Below are 10,446 nucleotides of genomic sequence, written 5' to 3'. Positions count from 1 at the left end.
AAAATAATATCGATTATTATTACACTTATTATCCAATAAATTTTCACGCATTATTACCAATTTACTACAACATCATCTGCTAAATCTACTAAAAAGTTTTTGCAATATAATATAACCTTGTCCCCCACACGACAATTCGAGCCTCGACTCGCAAATGCCAATGAGTTAAGTTCCGTCATAAATCCTCCTTTCGTCCACCTGTTCGACGCACGCGCAAAGTGGCCGTAATCGCGTTCGAAAATTCGTAGCTTCGTAGCCGCGATCGCCGACCGAAAAAGCCAACGATCCGAAAGCGATCCTCCCCTCCCCGCCCGGTAATTGCACGTTATCCGATTACGGGTAAATTGTGCAGCGTCGGATCGTGTTTTACGGTTCAATCGACCCGGAAGTGGAGGGGAAGTCATTTCCTCTCTTCGTGGTGGATGGTGACAATATTTGATTCGCACTTTCGTGCCCTCGCGAAATCTCTGTAGACGCGTAAATCTTTCTCCGTTCGAAGAGAGAGAGAAAGAGAGAGGAGGGGAGGGGGAGAGTTTCTCTTTCGTTATTGGACGAAACATATTCTCGGCGATGACCGGGAAATTTGACGCGGGGCTGATGATGATTGGGGGAGAGGAATTCCGAGAAGCGATGCGATAATTTGGTTTGCTTTGCGCGCCTCTCTCATCGCTTGCCAAATTGTTCTGTTGATTATTATTGAAGGTGAAAAGATGGATCGTTTGGATGTTTCTTTCTTTAATTTTGACGGTTTGAGGTTTGGGTCAATTTGAAAGATATAATATATATGCATTTCTCTTCGTTTCGTCGCTTGCCAAATTGTTCAGTTGATCGTGATGGATTATCGTTATAAGTTTCTTTTTTGATCCTGATTATTTGAGATCTTGGGGCTCGTGATGTGGGTTAATTTCGGTTTATATTTCTGTTTTCATCGGCCGTCGAATTAAATGTGAAAAGATCAAAAATTAATTCTTAAGAGTTTTGTTTTTAACGATCTAATAATTTCTATCTTGTAAAAATTCTGATTGAATTTCTAATAGGAAATTAGAATAAAGACGAGCACTTGTGAGAAAATGAAGTTAGTAGTATAGACATCTGGTGGCAAGGACAAGAAATACCGCCATATTTTATATCGTTGACTAAAATAGACTTAAATTTTCTTTTAATAAATTATTTAAAATTAATTTTTATCGAAGTAAATGTTGATTGAAAGAATCATTGATATTCACTTTAAACTAGATTAGATCAAATGATAATTAAATTTTGACATTTACAAGATAAAAAATATATTTCTGGATCGTCGTTCTTTTTCGAATATTAAATGAGAAACCAATTTATATTTCATGCAATGAAACGGAGCAAATTTATATACATAAAACGTAAGACTTTATGAAACTCCAGAAGAGAGAAAGTTGAATTATCGTTCAGTCAATTCAGAGATCACGAAGAATTGCCATAAAACGCAGCCTCGTAGGTTTCCTCGAGCTATTCATCTTGAACGAACGACGCTAAATCCCTTTCATTAAAACGTGGAAGAGATTTCTGACCATTTCTTTATTCCGGTAATTTCCAATGAAAAACACGCACGATTGTTCAATCATGTGCAAATATGGCGCAAAACAGGATGAAAATGGCGATTATTCCCCATAAGAGGAATAATCGACGATTTCATTAAACTGGATACTATGTCTTTTTGTCAATTGTTCTCTAATTGAAATCTTTTTTTTAAAAAAATTCTAATCGACTTTCTCTTATTTCAATGAATTGTATTAATAAATAATTAATAAATTAATTTATATAGATTATTAATTTAGAATTAATTAATTAATTGATTCTCTGAATCAAAAGATTTCCTAAGAATTACCCATTAATATTCTTCAAATTTTGACTTTAAAATTAAAATTTAATATTTTCCATATATCGTATATCGAGAAAAAGAAAAGAAAAAAATGAAATTTGAAGAAAGAAATTTCAGAAATTAACAAGAAAAAAATGTAATAAAGACGCAAAATACTTGAGCGCCAACAGTGCTTTGGCCGCAAATCGCACAAGTCAAGTAATTTACAAATACCCCACCCGAAAACTAACCGTATCCTAAGCACCTGTACCACAAATCAAAGTCGCAGCATGAAACGATATCGTAAATTATACGGCCAACGCGTTTAATAAACACATTATTAAATATGCTGCTAGTTTGAGTTATCGCGTAATTACCAGGCCATTATGCGGTCAATTTGTGCACGTGAAATTGTTCAACGCGGGAAACAAAGTCGCATTAAACTTAGTGGAACAAAGCGGAGCAAAATTCAATGAAAAATAAGAGCAATAAATATAGAAAGCAAAAAAAAAAAAAAAAAGTATAAATTCTGATAAGAAAATTTTTTAAATGTAACAACAAATGTGAGTTCTCAATAAAATTATTTATTTATAATCCCCTTAACTCGATTCTAATTTATTTTTACTTCTTTTTAATTTTTATTTTAAAATATTTCAACTCGTTTCAATAACTATTTAAACAACAAAATTACTTTTCAACATTGATATGACAACATTTCCTATTTTACTTCACACTTAAGGAATAATTTACTAAAAACAGTATTAAATCTATCATATAAAAAGAGATCCAGATCTAATGACATCTAATAAATACCCAATTTTCCTATATTTCAAACGTATACTTTAAAAACATGGCGGGAATCATCAACCTAATTTGGAGTTTCAAAGATAAATTATTCCCAGGAAGGTAACAGTATACGAGTTAAAAAAAATGACATGGGCTAACAACAAAGAACCATTAGAAGCGAGGGCGACATTGTCGGCGATAAAATATGAGGCTGTGTAACGTTTTCGACAGACCGCAATAAAGCAGCTTGTAAATAGATAAGAGCATATAGGAGAGGGTATCGCGTACTATCCACCGTTCTAATTAACGACACGTGTCACGGCGTTGATGTATTCGAAGGCGATTTTATTAAGGAGGAGGAGGAAACAAGTGGAACGGGGAGAATTCTATTTGAAATTAGAAAAAAATTGAGAATTTTCTAACTTTCGAACAGGATCAAGTACAACAAAGTTGAATGTTTCCATTTCTCTCCTCTCCCCCCTCTCCTTTTCGTTCGTTTTAATTAACACCCTTCGAGGCGTGCTATGAGAAGAATTTTAGTTACCTGTCAATAGCACAAAATATGCGAGTATAATTTACGATTCGAGTTACACACATAAATTTCTATGTTTCTAAATAATAAATTTCTATGTTTCTGTGATAATAAAGTGCTTAAGAAGTATGACGATGAGATACTTTTAATTCGCGAGCGATTATTGCATTTTTTATTAACACCGTTCTCTACCGTCCATTTAAAGAGAAACACTTTGATTATGTAATTTTACGTAATATGGAAAAAGCAAAAAAAAATGTAATTGCAGTTCACAATTAATCGGTGATGAGCAATTAATCACTTTTTTATGATATATATATCAATCATCTTATGAAAAAAATTAATGAAAATTAACGAGCAGCGTTCGCCACGAAAAACTTGGTCACATGTGATGCACACACCATTGATATGTAAGAATAATAAAATAAAATTTAGATACCTATAAAAAAATTGAGTAAGAGATTTCGATAGATAGATGAACGAAATATCAAATTTTTCATATGTACATAAATTTAATCTTTATCTCTCGGATCCAACAAGCACAATTGCTCGAGAAAATTATTTAAATTCAAAAAGTTTCTCGGAAACGTTTTCTATTAACGGAAAATTTGTTCATCAAAAGCAAAATTGCCAATCTCTTCAACCAACACACTTCAACTACCGCATCTTTAAACGCCCATTCGTTTCAAGACATTTTTATCACACATCGTCGACACACCAATTATCCTCGCCACACACATTAAGCTGAAAACAAGTAATCTCAATTAATTATTTACCATCGTTGGCCAATAAATTTTAATTAACGTCGAATAAATATTCCAACTGACTAATACCTCATCGCTGTGCTATTAATAAACATGAGTTTAAAACATTTCCGTCCTCATCCGCGAATTCTCGATCCTAACGTGCATAAATATTTATCACGGTAATAAATCCCGAAAATTAAAGTAGCATATTGCCCCCTGTCATATCGTACCTCGAAGCGACTCGCCCGATAATAAATACGATCTACTTCGAATCGATGCACAGTATCGTCATAAAGGGGTAAAAGAAGAAGGGAAAAAAATAAAAAAATAAAAAAAGAAACTGGACGAGTAAAAACACAACCAACCGCGTTTACTGTCATTGTACAGTTACATTTATACGCAATTTGCCCGCGCCTTTATCGGTGTGTTTAAACGGTGCCTCAATATTTCACCACTCCCCTTGCAATTTGTGTACCATTACTTTTTCCTCCATTATTCCTATGCCGGTACGCCGGGTAAAAGAGAATGCAAGAAGTCAAACGTTGAATAAACAACTTGGCCACGCTCTTTTGTAAAGTGAAAAAGGAAGGGAAAGGAAGAGGCGAGAATGGGAATAGGAATAGGAAGAGGAGGAGAAAGGTAAAGATTCGAGGATACGAGGATATCTCGTGTGGGGGGCCGTTTTGATATGTTCATTATTATTAAAATTCGTGAACGAATTATTATAGTGTTATTAAATAAAAAAAGTGCCGATATTTTTCCAAGAAACGAAATTTTGATAAATTTGTAAATTCGAATTTGTTAAAGATATTTTAAAGAAAATTAAAATTTTATTGATGGATCACGAAAAAATATATAAATTATATCTATAATGTATATCTCTTGAAATTATATGTTTGAATTAAAATAAAAATATGATAAGAACATAGAACAAATCTAACAAAATGATAAATTTTTTGGTTTTTATACATTGTCTTTAATAAACTCACTCAATGTTGATTTTTATTGGAATTATTTATCTCAACATTTATATATATATTGATAATTCTAGCACATAAAACGACAAATGGAAAAATATATTCATACGAGAATACAGGATGTCCTGTACCGGTGATACAAATCTGAGCAAGATTGCACTTTCTTGAAGAAACTAATATACATATGTAAATTTATATGGGAAAATAAGATGAAGAAATTATAAAAGATATGCATATATGCATAATTTTATATATATGTAACTACATATTTTATGCAATCTTTAAATGAATCATTATCAAAATAATTATTCAAAAAAATATATTTGTTATAAACTAGAATTTATTCAAAAAAACTAACAAGTTATTATTATAATATAATAGACCAAAAAATCACTAAGAAACTAAATTTCTGGTCTATTCTTATTCTCATTCAATAACACTTATACTTATAAGTGTCAATAACACTATACTTATAAATTATATCTCTCTACATTTCAAAATTTTACCTATCACAGATAAATTATCCCAAATTTCTTAAAATAGAGCAATCTCTCCTTAAAACGAAGACACATCTATATCTATAAAAAAAAAAAAATTCTTTTATCAATTTCTACCTTCCTATCAATTTACTGGTCCAAATGCTAATACCTTCACTACCAGAATAGATTTTACAATCTCTCCATAGCACTCTCACGGCAGAGATGTATGTTTAAAAAAAGGCGATGACGGGGGAATGGATGGCGAGGAAGTAGGACAGATCGAAGGAGCATCCTCCAGGTTTCTCGTATTGTTCCTGAAAACGAATTTACGATAGTGTGCTCGATATCGCCGCTTTCGAATAGCCTGTGCCCAACTGTGCGAGCAGAATCGAATTAACGATTCGATTTCTAAAAACTTTTCTCTGGAAATGACTACGAATGAGCTCGCGTCCGTGCTCTATGCTTTAACGAGCATGCACGCGAGCCTTGTGATTTTTATTTATCGACCGTTCGTTTGGAGAAGCTGTCTTTTCAACAAATTACTTATTCGAAATCTATATCGATTCTTTAAAAATTCTCGACAACTCTGACAAATCTATATTTCACCTACACAGAAAAATTTTGTATTTGTATTGCTCTGAATTGTATTGCTAAATTTTAATTATTCAATTTATTTAATTAGGTTTCTTTTGTAATAATTTAACAATTAAAAATCTGATTTTGCATTAGATCTAATCGATAGAGATCTATATACTGTTATCTTACAAAAATTTACTAGAGTCGAATAATCGTGATTATCTCTTGTTAATAATACTATGATATTAGTATATAGGTATTTATAAGTAATGGTTGTTATTTTTTTGAAATTAAAGAGAACATCAGTTTAAAGCAGAAGAACATCAGTTTCACATAAACCTTGAAAGAATATTTCAAGTATCAGATTTATATTGAATTGAAACTATTGAATTCAAACGATTTAACTTTAACTTCAAAATGACTAATGGTTAAATTCGACTACACTTGGCTAAACCATAAATTGGTTTCAAATTACTTCAATTCAAAAGATTTGACTTCGAAATGATTAATAACTAAATTCGAACAAATTTGATTAACTAAGTTGTCAGTCTCAAATTACCTTTATCGGTGAGCCGGTTTCAAATTACTTAAATTTAAATAACATAATTCGAACTTCAACTTAACTTAACCTAGAAAGGAATCGACCATCGATTCCATTGAACGAAATCCAGTTATAAAACCTATTTAATAGAATTCAAGCTATCGTTCATATCAATACTACACATACTTTACCACAAATTGTCCAATAAACTCTTTCAATGTTTCAAATTTAATCTTTAATTACGCGAAACCAGCACTCTAATGAATTTATTAAAGGATTAAGAGAGAAGAAAAGAAAGAAAAAAAAAAGAAAGAGAGAAATGAAAATCCTCGTCGTTTTTCCTCTCGTTGTCCCTTTTAGAAACGACAGCACGCCATTGCATTCGCCTATTTACATCGCGGAATAAATTACAAATCGGCTGCAACACAGTCGTCGTGGCTGGCGTGTAAAAACGATAAGGATTATCGACGCCAGCCTGTCGATGCCTGTGAGAAAATCCGACTTAAACGTCCGCCTCGCGCCTTTTCTCTCCCTGTGTCCCGCTCTTGAGAGAGAGAGAGAGGGGGAGAAAGGGAGCGAGTAATAGGTTACGGTAGTGCAAATCGTCGATGGAACGAGCCTCGATGCAAATACGTTACTTACAACGCGAACCAGGGTATAGCGAGGAATGCGGAGATCGATGGTACATAAAAACGTTTATGTAGTTTTGACAACGAATGAGAAAAAAATTGAATAGGATTAAGAAGTTAAGAGATATTTTTTTGGAAAGAGAACTTCCTATTATCTGTGCAAGAACACTATTTGTTTTGGGGTAATGAATCTCTATTAATGATGCACGGAATCACTGTCAAATTAAAAAGTAAAGATCAGGATATTTAACGTTTTAGAAAAAAAACGATTAGTCGATGGTTCGATTTCATGATTCGAATAAGTATAAGAAGGATTCTCATAGATCAATATATATATTAGATCAATTTATATTTATGGTTCAAACAGAGCGTATCAGTTCATTTGTTTTACCATGAAAAAAAAAACCAAACTGTAGGGAACAAAAACGAAATTTCAAAGAAGTGGAAATTTTCATTGCAATGTTCCCACTGAGAGACTTAACCAACAAGCTCATCAAGTTGGAAACAGTGTTTTTACGAGTGCATCAAAGGGCCCGAACTCGTGTTTTCACGTAAATCCATTCGCGCCACGCAAACAAGATAAATTAAATCGGTCGATACGGACTCGATCGATCGCCTCTCCTCTCCGCTCTTCGCTTCCCCTGGGAACGCGACTCGTGGAAAATCTTCGCGTGGCATCTGGGAAGCAGAGCCACGGTGATTTACGACGCATTATCCACGGCCCGATAGGGGATCGCGTAACGATGGCTACGGCAAAATTAATCGCGAGCGGTAATTATTTTCGTTCGGTACGATTTCTCGGAACCGGCCGGCTGTGATGGGAGAAACGTCCTGTTGCTCGTCGCGGTACGTAGTATTCCTCGACCAGGGAATTCTCCACGCGTGTATGTGTGTACGTGATTATGTTTGCATCGCTAATGATTTAAAACTGTCGAAGACGAACGGTGAAATTTCGAGCGATTGCCTTCTCTCCAATGCGTTTTTCGGTTCGTTAGCGATGCCCGCCAGATGTCGCGAGTGAGTTATGGACGAGGCTTACGGACTACTTACGACTCGAACCGTTTTTAGATTCAATACTGTTTGATGGATTTGGAAGGACCAATTGGAGGTTGGTTTAATAACATTTAGAATTTTTGGAATTTTTTTTCTTGCTAAAATGTTAATAAAATATGTGAATGATTTTATTGATGTAGAAATCTAATTGGATTGGATATTTTTTGATAATTCTTGATAATATTTGATATTACGAAGAGAGAGAAGCTATAGAATATTCAAAGATAAAATATCATTGGTAAGTTGTTAATCGAGCATTTCCAAATCATTGTGTAGATATTGTGTCAAATTCCCACGAATTAAATAGCAAAAGACACGAGATCGATTAAACTCGTAACTTCGCCGATTAAGACGTCCAACAGGTAAGTGAACACAATGTTCCCCGAGCAAACGGTGGAGTAATCGTATCGGTGATATTCAAATTAGAGCGATACCGGTACACACTGTGTATGTGCGTGATTAAAAATAAACGCGTGAGTCGGCGTAATTTCACGGTTGCGCGATTTAGTTAAGTCGCTCGCGTGAGCCATTGCTTTTACGATTGTGTATTGGACTTCGATGGAGTCGCTTTATAAAGGGATATGCAAAAGCTTGTGCAAGCGGTGAACGAGTTTCTCGATCCTCGAGGGTAGAACACACACACACACATACACACACACGTTGAAAAGAATGCAAAAAAGAAAGGAAGAATTGAAGATTCGTTTTCGCGAATGTTATTCGTGCCCCTTGACGTCATAGTTGTATTTGACCGCATAAAAGCGATATCTCGTCGAAAATAATGTGTTCAACATATTTCGAATGATTCACAGATCTTTTGAGAAATATTTTTTCATTCTTTGTTCGAAAATATTTTTTCATTTTTTTATATGCAGAAAAAAATCATCTATTTTTTACTGCAAAATTAATATTAGACAAACTTTCTAATTAAATGAACAAGAAATTGGATCTGTAAAATGATATTATTTATGAGATGATTTGATATATATATAATACTTCAATATTTTTTATCAATAGAAAGTATTGAAGAAATTAATATGAAATATAAATTGGCCAAATAATTAAAAATACAGTTTCAACAGTTTATCGACAGCATTTGCTCGCTCGCTCATCGAGGCAACGTCGATGAACTTGACTGAAGGTTTCACTTTCCTCCTGTTTCGAAGAATTATCGAGAAGAGCGATGCATGAATAATTCATGCATACATAGTTCCAAAGAATGATTTACTTAATGACTCTTCTTCTCCCCGGCTATCGTATCCTCTGTCTACAGTTATTGTCCCCACGAATGGCACGAACCTTGAACCTCTACTCCAACCCAACAAGGCATCAGGCTCTTTCCAGGACATAAAATTTTTTATTTCAATTCGCGTAAACTTCTATTAAATATATCTTATAAATATAACTTCTATATAAATATATATTCGTATCGAAAATATACATATTCGATTACACGAAGCGTAATATATCGTTGATGAGATTGAAAAAAATTCTACAGTTAAAATATCTCCGTTTTCATCTTCGCGGTCAATAACCATTTTTGCCTCAAAAAAATTTCTATTCTCCTACTACCACTTTCTAAAACAAGTGTTTTTATTTCCGCCAAATTGCCTCTGGGCTGAAAATCACGAAAATAAATTTCATAACGATAAAATTAATATAGTGAGAATAATTAATATTAACAGATGATTAATTAATTAATTAAAAATTTATTTATAATTTATCAAAATCTAATTGAATAGATCTTAAAATAAATATGTGTGTATAATAAATTTTTCTAAATTTTTATCATATAACTCTAATCTTAACTTAAAGTTTTGAAAATCAGTAAATCACTGAAAAAAAAAAATGAAAAGTTGCAAAAGAAATAATTTCCTCTAAAGATTTATTACATCTAATCTAAAAGAAGAAATAAAATGAAAATTTCTAAATCCGCCATAAATTGCATAATCCTCGAAATTACTAGGCACATAATCGTATCGAGATCACTAAGCTAAAATATTAAAAAATCAGCCCGCGATCGTACACGAGTACTCTTAAGTAAAATTGACGATAAATCAGCCGTGAATCTAAATGGCCGTTCGGGATCCTGTAGCAATCACGATAAAACCATCGTAAAACGTTTCTTCTTTTCCCAGATTTCCCCACCTTCTGTTCGAGGGAAGAAACGAGGGAAGATTTATGCTATCCAAGAATTCTAACTTTTTCATCAAAAAACTCACACGAGGAAATCTAGAAGAGAAGGAGCAAATCTTGACAAGCTGAAACGTCTCCGCATTTTCTTACGTGTCTTCTT

The sequence above is a fragment of the Apis laboriosa genome, unplaced genomic scaffold (assembly GCF_014066325.1).
Source record: "Apis laboriosa isolate Shangri-la unplaced genomic scaffold, ASM1406632v1 scaffold27_cov151, whole genome shotgun sequence".
Lineage (NCBI taxonomy): Eukaryota > Metazoa > Arthropoda > Insecta > Hymenoptera > Apidae > Apis > Apis laboriosa.
Note: the sequence above shows the minus strand (reverse complement) of the source record.